Here is a 14,240-nt window from a genome sequence, read left to right as displayed (position 1 = left end):
AGGTGCTTAAGCTATAAATGCAAGAGAGCAAGATTAACAGCCAGACAGCACAACAACAGGCCACCTTGTATCTAAGAGGTTTGAACCATAGAAATAACACAGGATGGACAACCCCGACATAGTACTCAACACAGATGCAGCACTGAAAGAGAGGACGGGCAGTAAAGAGAAGGCCAAGAGAGAAAACAAAAACCCAGTGACTAAATATTGAATTTAACATTGCAAACAGTGATAGCCATATGCCAGACGAAGCAAAAAGAATCTCAGACACAGCCAGATTAAAAGAAAAGAAGTCTGAGGCAATCGTCTCTCTGGGAGCTCTCAATATCAGCCAAATGACATAACCATTCAAAGGAACACTAGGGATCATGTTGACCACCAGCGACACTGTCGGAGCCACAAAAGACTCATGGAAAACAGGGGTGCCTGATGAAACATTCTCTGCAGTGGCGGTGTTCATCGTATGACTGTAAAGGAAGAGAAGATGGCATCTGAAGCTAGTTTCAATAATTTAGAAGAAAGTATCAGCAATAACTCTCTGTTAATAATCCAGCAAAGCCCATGAATCTGAAGCTATCTGATTCAAACCTGTTGTAGATGTGGAGCTGTTGAGGCATTGTTGTGCAGTGCTCTGGTACTGTAGTAATGAAGCACTGAAGCCTGATTTTGATCTGACACACACATGGAAATGCATGCTTTTCATTCTTACTGTTGACATAATCAAATACACACACACACACACACACACACACACAAAACATTATCAACAGGCGTAACTATGGCAATTTTACTTTAAATGGTTAGACAAATGGGTCCTGATTTGTTTTTCCAGACCTGTTGCCACAGGTGTATAAAATCAAGCACCTAGCCATGCAAGTTGGCAAGAGCAACTCCATATTAAAGTACATCTATTTGAATACAGTGTCTTTACAGTTCCTGTCAGGCAACTATATTCTTTTGTCCATTTAATGTTACCATGTACCATGATAAACTTTTTACCACATAACTCCACTTGTATTAACTCATCAATATTTGCACTCATTGTTAGTACAGCTTCAGCATCAGTGCAGCTTGGTGACAAAGTCTAAACCAATTGAGTTTTAGTCCCTGCTTTTTTGTAAAGCAGATTGATTTTCCAGATTACATGTCTGTCATCAGTCAAATCCATCTTGCAAAGGTCCAATCTGAAACATCTGTGCCAGGTCTGAAAACAGACCTGACTAATCACTTATTATTGAGGAGAACGATAAGTACGATGCCTTTGGTGTAGCATGACAGCAAAGATGTTTGGATTCTTCTTCCAACCTGCCTTGGCCCGAGCCTGTGATAGTTATGGATTCCATCGTACTGTAAGCTTGTAGTGGCTGCCGCCATGTAGCAACAGCGATTAGCTCTGGTGTAGTCATAGTATAGCAACTGTTTCATCAGAAATGCTCCACATCTATTTATTGAAACAAAAGCAAAAAGCCAATCTGAAAGCTTCTCTTGACAGAGAAGATATGTTTGCATTTCTCCTGACCCGCCTCGGCACAGGTTTGAACCACCAACAAGCTCCATCATCATTATGACAGCACTTGCCTGCCAGGCTCATGTTAAGATTGGAGCTGCACATGCCTACTACCTCATTCTGTCTTCTTGCTCTGATTGGCTTGTAATGAATGTGAAGGAAAGAAAATTTATCCAATCAACTTCTAAGAATGCTTTTGAAAAGTCCTGCCCTTCTCAGATACTTCATATGGGAGGTTTCCCAGATGAATGTGCATTATATTCCATACAATGAATATATAAAAAAGTTTTTCAGGATATGCAAAAGCCACCATTCATTAAAGAAAGAAATGAAAAACATTATGTTTGGTTATGAGTACAGATTTATTTTCTAAAACTACAGAAAACATTAATATTTTTGACAAAATGTATTTATAGTGCAGTAAACAAATGCTTGGAACTGTATAAAAAATATGTCTGATTATGTAATTTTGGCTACAATATGAAATCTACATGTTATGTGATGGTGGTGCATTTCTTTACCATCAGTTATTGAATTTCTATTTGTTTTATGATCAGCCGTATGATTTGGGTCTATTTAGAAAACATTTGAGGCTTAAGCAACATAACACTGGCATCACACCAAAACCTCATATCTCCATTATAATTCTTTTTTTCATAAGACTCTTGTCATACATTTAACCACTGTATTTCAAAATGGATATACAGTTTAACTTGACAGAGAAGGTTCTGCTGAAAAGATGCTCCCTGGGTTAGTCAAGCAGAATGCTATGACTGGCTAGAGATCCCCATATGGATAGATACATTTATGACAATTCATATTGAATGATATAATAATATAATAAAATCAGTTCAAAAGGAATGTCAAGAAATGCCAGACAAAGGATCCACATGCAGACACACAGAGGGAAAAGGTCAAAATCTGTTTAATGGAGGCAAGGTTCGGTACACAGGAGGTCAATCAGCTCAGGAAAATGTACAAAAACAGCAGACAAAACTCGAAAAACTAAGGTCATGAACTGGATCGAAACACGAAGGATCTATCAGGATAATAAGGCTTGAAAGTAATGCATACAGGGAGTAAAACAAGATGATTACACACAGAAGGAAGGAAGTGAGTGGTATATACTGTATACACAAGGAGAGGGAAGACAAGCCCAGACAAGGATCACCAGGTAAAGACACTTGGACAGTCACACGCAGCTGAAACACATGAGGTGATTGCAGACGCGAGGAACAGGTAGAGATAGGCAGGAAGGAGTGATCTGGAAGAGAGAGACAAGGTAAGTATACAAAATAAAACAGGAAATGACAAGACTTGGAGACATGAGGAAATATAAAAGAAAACTAAGTCAACCAGGGGATGTGACAAGGAATTAATCCACAGTAGTGTGAATATAAATGTGTGAGGGTGCAACAAGCTTTATGCTATAAAGGAGGAGGCTGGGGTGGAGGAGGTTAAGCTTTACCAGCAGTGTGGTTCATCAGCATTATTATTATTTAACTGGAAAATTCTATTTCTACCATCTTCAACAGTTTCTTAATGTTGCTTCCAGAACCAAATACATTTGTGTCATCTGCAAACCTTATGAATTAAAATGATCAGTTACTGTACAAATATCATTTAAATGAGGTATAAAAAACTTCAGTCTTAATACTGAACCTTGATAAACTCCATAGCTTACTCTCTTAAGTTAAGGTTCAGTATCATTAATTTTGACATACTTATACAGTTTACCTCAATACTTTCTTAACCAAAGTTTTGCTACACCTCTTATGCTATTCTTTATACATTTCCGCTGCACTAAAGAGAGATCAGTTGTATCAAATGCTTTGTATAAATCAAGTGTAAATATGCTTACAGTAGTAGGATGCAGTGAAAGTTCTCAGTCAGAAATGTTCAGTCAGTCTATAAGTTCCTGGGCCTCTGAAAAGTACAATATCCTAAAAAGAACCTTTTCACAGGGTAGATTTTCTACCCAAGAACTAAATTTAGACCCCGGTCCCTGCAGTCATAAAGCGCAGAGTTCCTTAAAAGGTTATTGCTACTGTTAAAAAGCCCCTAATGTTTCTGATCACACTAAATCACACATTGTCTCAAATGTGTGATGTGTGTGATCTTTTTAATTTGTTGTAGCAAGTTAGTTTTTTTGACCTGTGAAGGTAGAGGATGGGCTGTATAAACCCTGTGATCAAAGCAAAAGCTGCAAAAATGCTAAACATGTTGTAGAACTTCACAAACGTAAGGCAACATTGCAGTGGAATTCCAGCCATGTACACAAAGAAATTAATGGTCATGAACACCATAATGATCAAAATGATTTTAAAGGCCTTTCTCTTCATTGCATTGCTTGTCCTCCTCTGTGTGTCTCCATCTCCAGGTCCAGGACGTTTGAGAGCCCAGAGAACTGAGAGGCAGCAGAAAAGCATGACACAGAAGAGCAGCACACTCTGAATGAAATATCCATAAAGGTACAAAGGTGTAACCAGGGTGTGATAATTGTATATGCAAGAAAGCAGAATAATCATCCAGAGGACAAAACAACAGGTCGCCTTGTACCTCAGAGGTTTGAATCGTAGGAATATAACAGGGTGGACAACCCTAATGTAGCACTCAACACAGATGCAGCATTGGAAGAGAGGACGGGCTGTGTACAGAAGGCCAAGAGAGAATTTGAAGACATTGTGAGAGAAGATCAAAAGTAATTTTATAAAAAGCAGAAACCCAATTCCAGATATGGCAAAGAAGAACTCAGACACAGCCAGGTTAAGAGAGAAAAAGTCAGAGACCATCGTATCTCTGGGAGCTCTCAGTATGAGCCAAATGACATAACCATTCAAAAGAACACCAAGGATCATGTTTACTGATATTGACACTGTTTGCAATATGAAAGACTTATCCAGGGCAGCAGTGCTTGATGAATCATTCCCTGTAATGGTGATGTTCATTTTGTTGCTGTAAAGAAAAAGAAGACAGCATCAGAAGCCCTGACCACAACTCCATATTTCACTGATCTGTATTGTCAGGGAAAGAAACTACAGCACACCTTCTCCTTAAAAGACCACATAAGAAAATCAACAGCAACATTTCTGTAAATCTAAAGTTATTTGATTCAAACCTGGGGCAGACGTGGTGTTGAGCAGCGGTCTTGGGCTGTGGTGCTGCTTCGAAGATCAGATCTGATCTGCAGCCCACACAGCCGTGCATGCTCCTAAAGTGCAAATTTACTGATTTTCACACAGCTGCATATCACAAGGAATATGATATTACATGCAAATTAAATGTTTGGCTGATATCAGTGTTAAGTGTGTGGAAAACTCCCTGCCCATGTTCATTTCACACTAGCTTTAAAAATAATAAACAGTCAACAGGCTGACGTATGGAAATTTAGGTCTCACTCACTCTGTTGTGTTTTGTTTGGATAGCTGGCTCTCACGGTGACATGCAGGTTTATTAAAATGAATTCCTCTGACCTCAGCAATCCCATATTTTTCCAAGGACATGAATATGCTGTTAATATTTCTGAATGTATGATGAACAATGCTTCTTACTTGTTTCTAAAGTAAGTTCTCATTTGTATGATGGCTGATAAAAGCAATGATCTATAATGGCAGAAAAGATGGACTTTAGGGGAGTGACAGTGACAGCAGAAGAATAAAATAAGTTGGCGCGGCATCTCTTTGGATTTTAACTTAATGTGTGACATTCAGGGCTTGACATCAGGGTTTTAATAGTTGATAAAAACTAACAAAACTAAAATGTAGAAATAATTTTAGTTTATTGAAACTAATACAAAAACAAAGCTTTACTAAAAAAATATAATACGCGATGATTTGTTATTTTCTTGCACACAAACACCATTTCCCCCCTTCAAAAAACAGGGCCCGGCCCCTCGACCAAAAACTCTAGATTCAGCCCTGCTCTCAAACTAATGAACACACGTTACATGCCTCAGGTTAACAGTCAGCTGCAGGACAGAGGTCTGTTAGTGGGATACAGAGGGCAACACCAGCAACAACAGAGAATAAAAGGGACTAAACTTTGATCCAGGTAAAAGTCAGACAACCTTTTATTTCTCCTACATTGATCTGATCTACAGATACAATGCTGTGTATGTCTCTGTCTGCTTTCATACATTGAAAACATTTTATACTGGGATCAAAAACTTTTAAAGATAGGATATAATGGTAAGTAAAGATATCTCTTGGGACCTGGGCATCAAGGCAAGTGCAACTCACCAATATGGTGTGAATTTTCTCAGGTAAATGTAATGCAGTACTGCTACACCTCTCTGCAAAAGAATCCTATCCAAATTAGATTGTTGGATATGTTGTGCAAACATCCATTTTTGGACTCAGCAGGTAATATGAAAATTTACATCAGGGCACTGGGTGAGGTCATAACGTATTAGTGACAATATGAACCAGCTTAATACTTTTCTCCCTTGTAACACCAGCATGTCCTTTTACACTCACTCATTGGTACCAGGAATTCATATGATTAAATATACTGTATATTGTTTTGAATGCAAAAATCCCCATCATAGTGTCAGACTACTGGTCTGCATCTTCTATATTTTGTAGGGAATAAAGTGATTTTTGCAGGACAGTGCTTAAGTAAATTGAAGAAGTTTCCAGTTGCAGGAGTGCATGTTTAAAGATCTTTAGTTGTGTTAATAACCAGCGCTTTGCAGCAAGCAGAGTAATAAGCAAAACAAATACACTTTGCAAACTTTTGAAATGTTTTGGAAAAAAGCTTTTATTTGACAAAGCACACCAACACTAGACTTCTACTTTATGTAGTATACAAAATTAAACAACTCTAATAAACACAATGTTTTTACATCCATGTCCATAGATAACATTTCTTTGATAATTACATCTTTATACACAGGTGAGCTTTCTAGACCTGTGGAGGTAGAGAAGAGGCTGTATGAACCCTGTTGTCAAAGCTATACCAAGGCAGATGCCAATAATCTTGTAAAACTTAATGATTATAAGAAAACTTTGCAGTGGAATTGCAGCTATGTAGAAAGAGAAATTAATGGTCATGAAAATCATAATGATCACAATGATTTTAAAGGCCTTTCTCTTCATTGCATTGCTTGTCTTCCTCTGTGTGTCTCCATCTCCAGGTCCAGGACGTTTAAGAGCCCAGAGAACTGAGAGGCAGCAGAAAAGCATGACACAGAAGAGCAGCACACTCTGAATGAAATATCCATAAAGATACAAAGAATTATCAAAGGTTTTAAAACTGTATATGCAAGAAAGCAGAATGATCAGCCAGAAAACCAAACAACAGGTCGCCTTGTACCTCAGAGGTTTGAGTCGTAGGAACATAACAGGGTGGACAACCCCAATGTAGCACTCAACACAGATGCAGCATTGGAAGAGAGGACGAGCTGTGTACAGAAGGCCAAGACAGAATTTAAAGACACTTTGAGAGAAGATCAAAATAAATTTTACATAAATCAAAAAACAAATTCCAGATGCGGCAAAGAAGAACTCAGACCCAGCCAGGTTAAGAGAGAAGAAGTCAGAGATCATCGTCTTTCTGGGAGCTCTTAGTATCAGCCATATGACATAACCATTCAAAGGAACACCAAGGATTACATTGACTGACATCGACACTGTTGGTAGTACTAAAGACTCATGTAAAGCAGCAGTGCTTGATGAATCATTCTCTGCAATGGTGGCGTTCATTTTGTTACTGTAAAGAAAAAAAAGCATTAAAAACCTTGGCTTTAATAGACCGCATGAGGAAAATCAACAGCAACATCACAGTAAATCTAAAGCTAGTTGACTCAAACCTGGTGCAGACGTGGTGCTGAGTGGCGATATGGAGCTGTGTTGGTGCGGCTTCAAAGATCAGATCTGATCTGCAGCCTGCATAGCCTTGCATGCTCCTGAAGTGCAAATCTACTGATTTCATGTAGCTCCATATCACAAGGAATTTGATATTACATGCAAATAAAATGTTTGACTTGTATCAGTGTTAACTGTGTGGAAAACTCCCTGTCCATGTTCATTTTACATACGCTTTAAAAATAATAATCAGTCAACAGGCTGACGTATGGAAATTTAGGTTTCACTCACTCTGAAATGTGTTTCTGTTGTGTGTTTTGTTTGTATAGCAGGTGTTCACAGTGACATGCAGGTTTAGCAAAAGAAATATTCTTAGAGAGGAACTTTTTGTCTGAACTTACTTGTTTTGTTGTAAAAACTGCAGCAACCCTACACTGTAAACCTGGATTTTGATCCTACTTAAACTTTTTAGTAATCATCACTTATTCTTCTGTGTTTTGTCAAAAAACGTTGACATTACTAAATCAGATTAGTAGTTTGTACTATTCAGCTGAAAGATGCAATGCAATGATCATGCTAAGCTGAGATAACTTAGTATGTTTAGTTCTTTAAGGGGAGGGGCTAGTTCAAAATTTTCAAAAAACCATGGGTGAGACTGTCAGTGCATCTGTTGGCACCGACAAGCAACGCTTCCATCATGACTTCCACACGTGGCAAAGCCAGTGCTTTGCCTCACCATGTCTCCATCCCACCAGGGAGGGAGTAATCAGCTTATCTAGAGCACTGTCTAGATCCGGGAATGTTTTTAAAGAATTCTACACTATTGAGAGACAGGACTACAGGTGGAAGTCTGCGTTTTGTGAGTGCTATTCCAGTTCAGCAGAAGAAGCATGAGCAGCTATTATTTATTCTGAGCCACAAATATGGTCACATACAGACAGGGTGGTCTGCAACATCGACCCCCTCACTCATGGTGTCACACTTCAAAAAACACTTCTCACTAAAAACACGAACTAATAAACTAAATGCTATGAACATTATAAAAACAGTAGGAGAACACATTCTTACACACAGAGCACTCCCAGAAGTCCCTGCTCCAGGTGACTGCTTCTTGGATCACCACAATATATTTTTATGGAAGTTAGCATTGTTATTTCATACAACTTAGACTTCATATATGTGAACTAATGATTTTTAGTAAAGACTACTAATATACACTTAACGTGTATACTGCATAAAATTAAGGTTCTGTATTAATACAACTTAACTTCTTTAGTTTTAGCTTGTGTAAAACTAAAGTGGTATAAGGCAATCGGTTTACTCGTGCTTATTAGTAATGTCAACTAGTTCGGGTTTAGAGTGTATAATGTTATATTGAACAATTCTCTTCACTTTTTTTGAATATAAGTTCTTATTTGAAGCATGGCAAATAAAAGCAATGATCTACAACTGCAGAAAAGTTGTACTTTATGGGAAATCTGCTTCAGATTCAGAATTTTCAAGAGCATGCAAAAGTCCAAACAAGTGCAAATTTTACTGCAAATAAAAAACACATTACAACAAAGCAAAACTAAAAATACATACATGATGCAAAGTAAAAACATATTTGTAAAAGCATTTGAAAGGAAACCCCACAAAGACTTAAACATTTAATTTGTGTCTCCAGTCATTTTCTTGGGAAAATACCACCAGCATGGAATCATGTTGGGAAACAAAGGGCAACATGAAATGCTGCTACACTTCTTTGCAAAAGAAATCCTATGCAAATCAGATTGTAGGAGATGTTGTGGAAACATGAGAGTTAGCACTTCCATGAGTGAACTCTTCAGGTAATAGGAAAATTCATCTCCAGGTCCTGGGCGAGGTCATGATGTGTAACTGGCACAATAACAGCAAAATAGTCTTCCTCCAACATGTTCTCTCCACTCACTTAATGATACTAGATTCCTACAATCAAATATAGCATTGATTTAAAGGCAAAGGCTAAGACTTCTTCAGGGCAGTGCAGAGAGAAATTCATGACAAATCCAAGGACAGGCAGTGCTAAATTATACTCAAAAATTAATTAATTGGTTATACTATTATAGTTAATTCTTTAGTTATGTTAATAACCAGGGCTTTAAAGCAGTTTGAAGTAAAGAGCAAGACAAAATCACTTTTATACTCTTTTATAGCATAGATCCAGTACAACCAATACAAGACACCTATGTAGTGTACAAAATTAAATAATAAATAGTGTTTCAGTATTTACTTCCATATCCATACATAACAAGACTTGATAATTAGATCTTCATAAACAGGGGAGTTTTCCAGACCGGTGGAGGTAGAGAAGAGGCTGTATGAACCCTGTTGTTAAAGCGATACCAAAGCAAATGTCTATGATCCTGAAAAACTCTGAGTGGTCCATAAAATGTTGCGCTGGAATTACAGCCATGTAGAAAGTCAGATTAATTGTCATAAATGTCATAATTATTACAATGATTTTAAAGGCCTTTCTCTTCATTGCATTGCTTGTCTTTCTCCTTTCATCTCCATCTCCAGGCCCAGGACGTTTGAGAGCCCAGAGAACTGAGAGGCAGCAGAAAAGCATTACAAGAAATAAAAGCACACTCTGAATGAAAAATCCATAAAGATATAGAGAATCATCAAAGGTTTTAAAACTGTATGTGCAAGAAACCAGGATAATCAGCCAGAAAATCGAACAACAGGCCGCCTTGTACCTCAGGGGTTTGAGTCGTAGGTATTGAAGGGGGTGGACAACCCCAATGTAGCACTCGACACAGATGCAGCATTGGAAGAGAGGACGAGCTGTAAAAAGAAGGCCCATACAGAAAAGAGTGACTGCCAAACAAAGATATATCTTTAACTTTGCATAAAGCAAGTACAAAATGCAGCACAAAGCAAAAAAGGTCTCGGACACAGCCAGGTTAAGAGAGAAGAAGTCAGAGGCCATCGTCTCCCTGGGAGCTCTCAGTATGAGCCAAATGACATAACCATTCAGAGGAAGGCCAAGGAAGACATTTGTAGAAAACGTCACAAATGCTACCATATCTGGATTATAGCCCTTATAAGAAAAGGGCCTGGTTGAACTGTTCCCTGTGATGGTGATGTTCATTATGGAGCTGCTGAGAGGAAGAAAAGACAGCATCAGCAGATGTAACGTTATGTAAAAGTCTAAGTTTCCATTGTTATGAAAAGTAAATGATCCAAACTCACACTTCAGATCATTTAAATAACCTAAATGCCCCTGGACACGATGCACAACCCAACAATTTCAGTGAAAAGAAACACAATCTTGGATTGAAATGTGGTACAGACCTGGTGTTGAGCAGCATTCAGGAGCTTAGGTGAGACAATACTGAGATGAAGATTTGAAATGATGTGAAATTATGACAGCAGTCTCTTGTTATTTGGTGTTTTGTTGTCATAATCAAATGAACGTATGACTCATTTGTCAAAAGGCTGACATATGTAAATTTAGGCCTAACGACTTCATTAACATGTTTCCAGTTTGTGGGTTGATTCTCAACCAGCAGCATACTGTAATCAGATTCTGCCTTTCTGAATAGATTTTGCTGTCAACTAAAGTCTGTTTCCAAATCCTGAGTGTTTAATAAGTCTGCCCTGGAAAAAACCATGATGACAATAAATTTTAATTTAGTGAACCGATGATGATGACCTAGGTATTTTCTTTGGAGTGTCATGTGTTAAAGTTTGTACCTAAAGTGTGCGGTAATTCTCAGAAAAAAAAAAAGTTAATAGGTTGTGTACAGACTTATGATTTCAATGACATGCAAATCTCAGGTTGGGGGGAGGAAGTAATAATCCCCACTCAGTGATCAATGGGAATGGAAGAAAATTATTACATTATAGCTCTGAATAGTGCTGCAAGCAGCAGATATCAATAAATTTCTACATAAATCTGGTATTACATTAAAAAAGGAATCTTGCACAGGTTAATACATTTACCTGGCAAGGAGGTGGTCGATATCACAAATGGGCTAGACCTTCAGATCTCCTACTATATGTACACCTTTAACAGCTTTTCTCCCTCATTTTGTCATAAAATGCTTTTAATAGAAGTGGTTTACTCTTGAACTAACAAAGCTTATGGGTAGGCAGCCAAGTAAGGATGTACCATTCACAGTGGTGGACAGTAACAGAGTACATTTACTTGAGTATTGTACTTCAGCACATTTTTTCAGTATTTGTATTTTACTTGAGTATTCTTTTTTTTTTTTTTTTTTTTTTTTTGAAACTTATGACTTTCACTCCACTACATTTCAAAGACAAATATTGTACTTTCAACTCCACTACATTTCTGGGAAGCTTGTCCTTACGTGTTCCTTTTAGGTTCAGCATAGCTTTGTAGTCAGATGATGGTGTTTTTCTTTTCTAAAATGCAATTGGCCACACGCTGTGCTCCTCACAGAAGGGAACCAATCACAGGCACCGTTCACACCTGGGATGGATTTTGGAAATAGCCTACGTCATCCTCGCTCTGTGTAGCAAGCTCTCCCGCCTTCATTCAAACAAAACACGACAATGGAGATGCCAGGAGAAACTCAAGCTTAAAAACTAGCTCATGCATGGCCATATCTTACCTAGATGTTTGAAATTTCAGAAATGAGGAATGATTCATATCATTTCAAATGTCTTCTGTGTACACTGCAAACAAACTACATTTCTGCATTCAAGAACTCACCGTTCAGCCTGAGAAAGCACATTGAGGTAAAGAAACAGGCGTTATTTTTACTACGGATAAACATTTTAAATGAAGTTGTCTGAGGTTGAAGTGGTTGTAGTTTAATGCAATGACCGATGATTGAAATGCAGCCGACCATTAGTGCGCTAAGCTTGGTGACGAGTGAGAGGAAAACAGCCTGCAGAGTCAGACTCTTTACAGTCTTTACACGTGGTGAATTAAGGATTTGTTTTTGACCAAACCAGAGGTGATGGTTGTTGGAAGAGGGGACAGACTAACAACTATGGTGAGTTTTATGTGTCTTTCTGTCGAGTTGTCCTTGTTGTTTTTGATTGCATTTTTATGGTGAAGTTTTTACAGGTGTTTTTACAGACTTTTTGTAGCAGAGTGGTTCTACATGTGAGTCAGTACATCATCAGGTGGTTTCAGAGAGTTACAAGGTTCTGTAAAAGCAGTGAGAAAACAATACAGCAATGTACTGATATTAGAAAATGTACTTTGTACTTTTGAATACTTAAGTATTTTTAAATGCATGTACTTTTGAATACTTAAGTATTTTAAAAATAAGTACTTCAGTACATTAACTTGAGTAAAATTTTACAGAGCAACTTTTACTTGTACTTGAGTAAAATTTGACCACGAGTATCAATACTTTGACTCAAGTACTGGAGTTGAATACTTTGTCCACCACTGACCATTCAGAAACGAGCAGGTTCTACAAAATTTCTGTTTTATTTAAACCACAGCTACCTGTCGTTTCAGAGCCAGTTTTTTTTTCTTCCATTTTTGTTCGTCATTTAATATACATTTAAAAATCACAACTGGCACCAAAAGAAGAGAATCAAAAGACTGGCTCTTATCACTGATGATATGGATCTCTAAAAAGAGACACAGTTTCCCTTCACATTGAGTGAGGCTGGGTATTTCAGTGGCGGCTGAAATTTTGCAAACATCTGGGTTTATTTTGCAAATCTGTGCCAAACTGTACTAAACCAAACCAGACCACTTAGTGGGATACATAACCAATATTTCAGGGTTTAGATGAAGGTTAAAAGCTGTAATCTGAAAAGATTGTGCCAAGTCTGAGAACAGATTTGACCAACCAGGGTCATTAATGGAGAACAAGAAAGTAGCCAAGGATGGGACTGGAGTACTTGAAGCTGGCAGTAATGGCTGCCGCTGTTGTCGCAGTTGGCTTGTAGCTATAGTATAGCTGCAGTTTTATTAGTACTGGACAGCATTTCTATATTCAAAGAAGAGCAAGAAGAGCTTCTCTTGGTGGAGAATATGTTTTTGCACTTCTCCCAACTGACCTCTGCATGAGTTTGATCCACCACAAGCTCCACCTGTTTTAAACTGCAACAGTGCCTGCCAGCTGAGTTCAGTTTACTACTGGAGCTGTTCATGCCTACTACTTCAATTTGTCTTCTTCTTTTGTCTGATTGGCCTGTAATGACAGCCAGAACATTCGTCCAATCACCTTGTGGGAATTTTCCAAAAGTCCTGCCCTTCCCAGATGCTTTGCATGGGAGGTTTCCCAGATGAATGCAAAATACATCCTATTCAATGGTTATATGAAAGAGTCAATCTGGGGTGTCAGGTTAACTTTTAAGAACTTAATTCACAGTTGTGATTTAAGGTAACCTTGCAAAGCAGATGGATACGTCCGTTTCCTTGTTTCTCACTGGCAAATCCATCTTGCATAGCCCCCATCTGAGCCGTTTGGACCTGGTTAGAAAGTGACAGGACCAATCAGTGCTCTTGGGCGCGGTGGAGTCGTGACGTAAGCAAGCAGCAACAAGAGGCTGGTGCAACTATGGCGGAAGCCATTAGCGTGGATGCTGCTAAAGCACCAGTTTTATCAGAACTTGACGGCATTTCTTCGTTAAAAGAAGAACAAAGAACAGAACTGACGGACAACGCTGTTCTGACATGTCTACAGTCACCATGGTTTACCTTATGTTGTTCTCTACAGAGTTCAGCTCTTGGTAGGGGCACAGCTTGGTCAGCAGCTACGTCATGTTTTGTTGGCCCGTAAAGATGTGACAGACAGAACGTTCATCCAATCACCCTCCGTTTTTTTTTTTTTTTTTTCCATAGGCTCTGCCCTTTCCCAAACGCTGTATATGAGTGATTTACCAGATGGATGTGTGAACACATCCATCTGGCATGCCAGGTTAGATTGAAGGTGTATTTTGTGAAAATGGAGATCAGTAACTCATTC

Source organism: Cheilinus undulatus, linkage group 4 (genome assembly GCF_018320785.1).
Source record: "Cheilinus undulatus linkage group 4, ASM1832078v1, whole genome shotgun sequence".
Lineage (NCBI taxonomy): Eukaryota > Metazoa > Chordata > Actinopteri > Labriformes > Labridae > Cheilinus > Cheilinus undulatus.
This window is presented reverse-complemented; position numbering follows the sequence as displayed.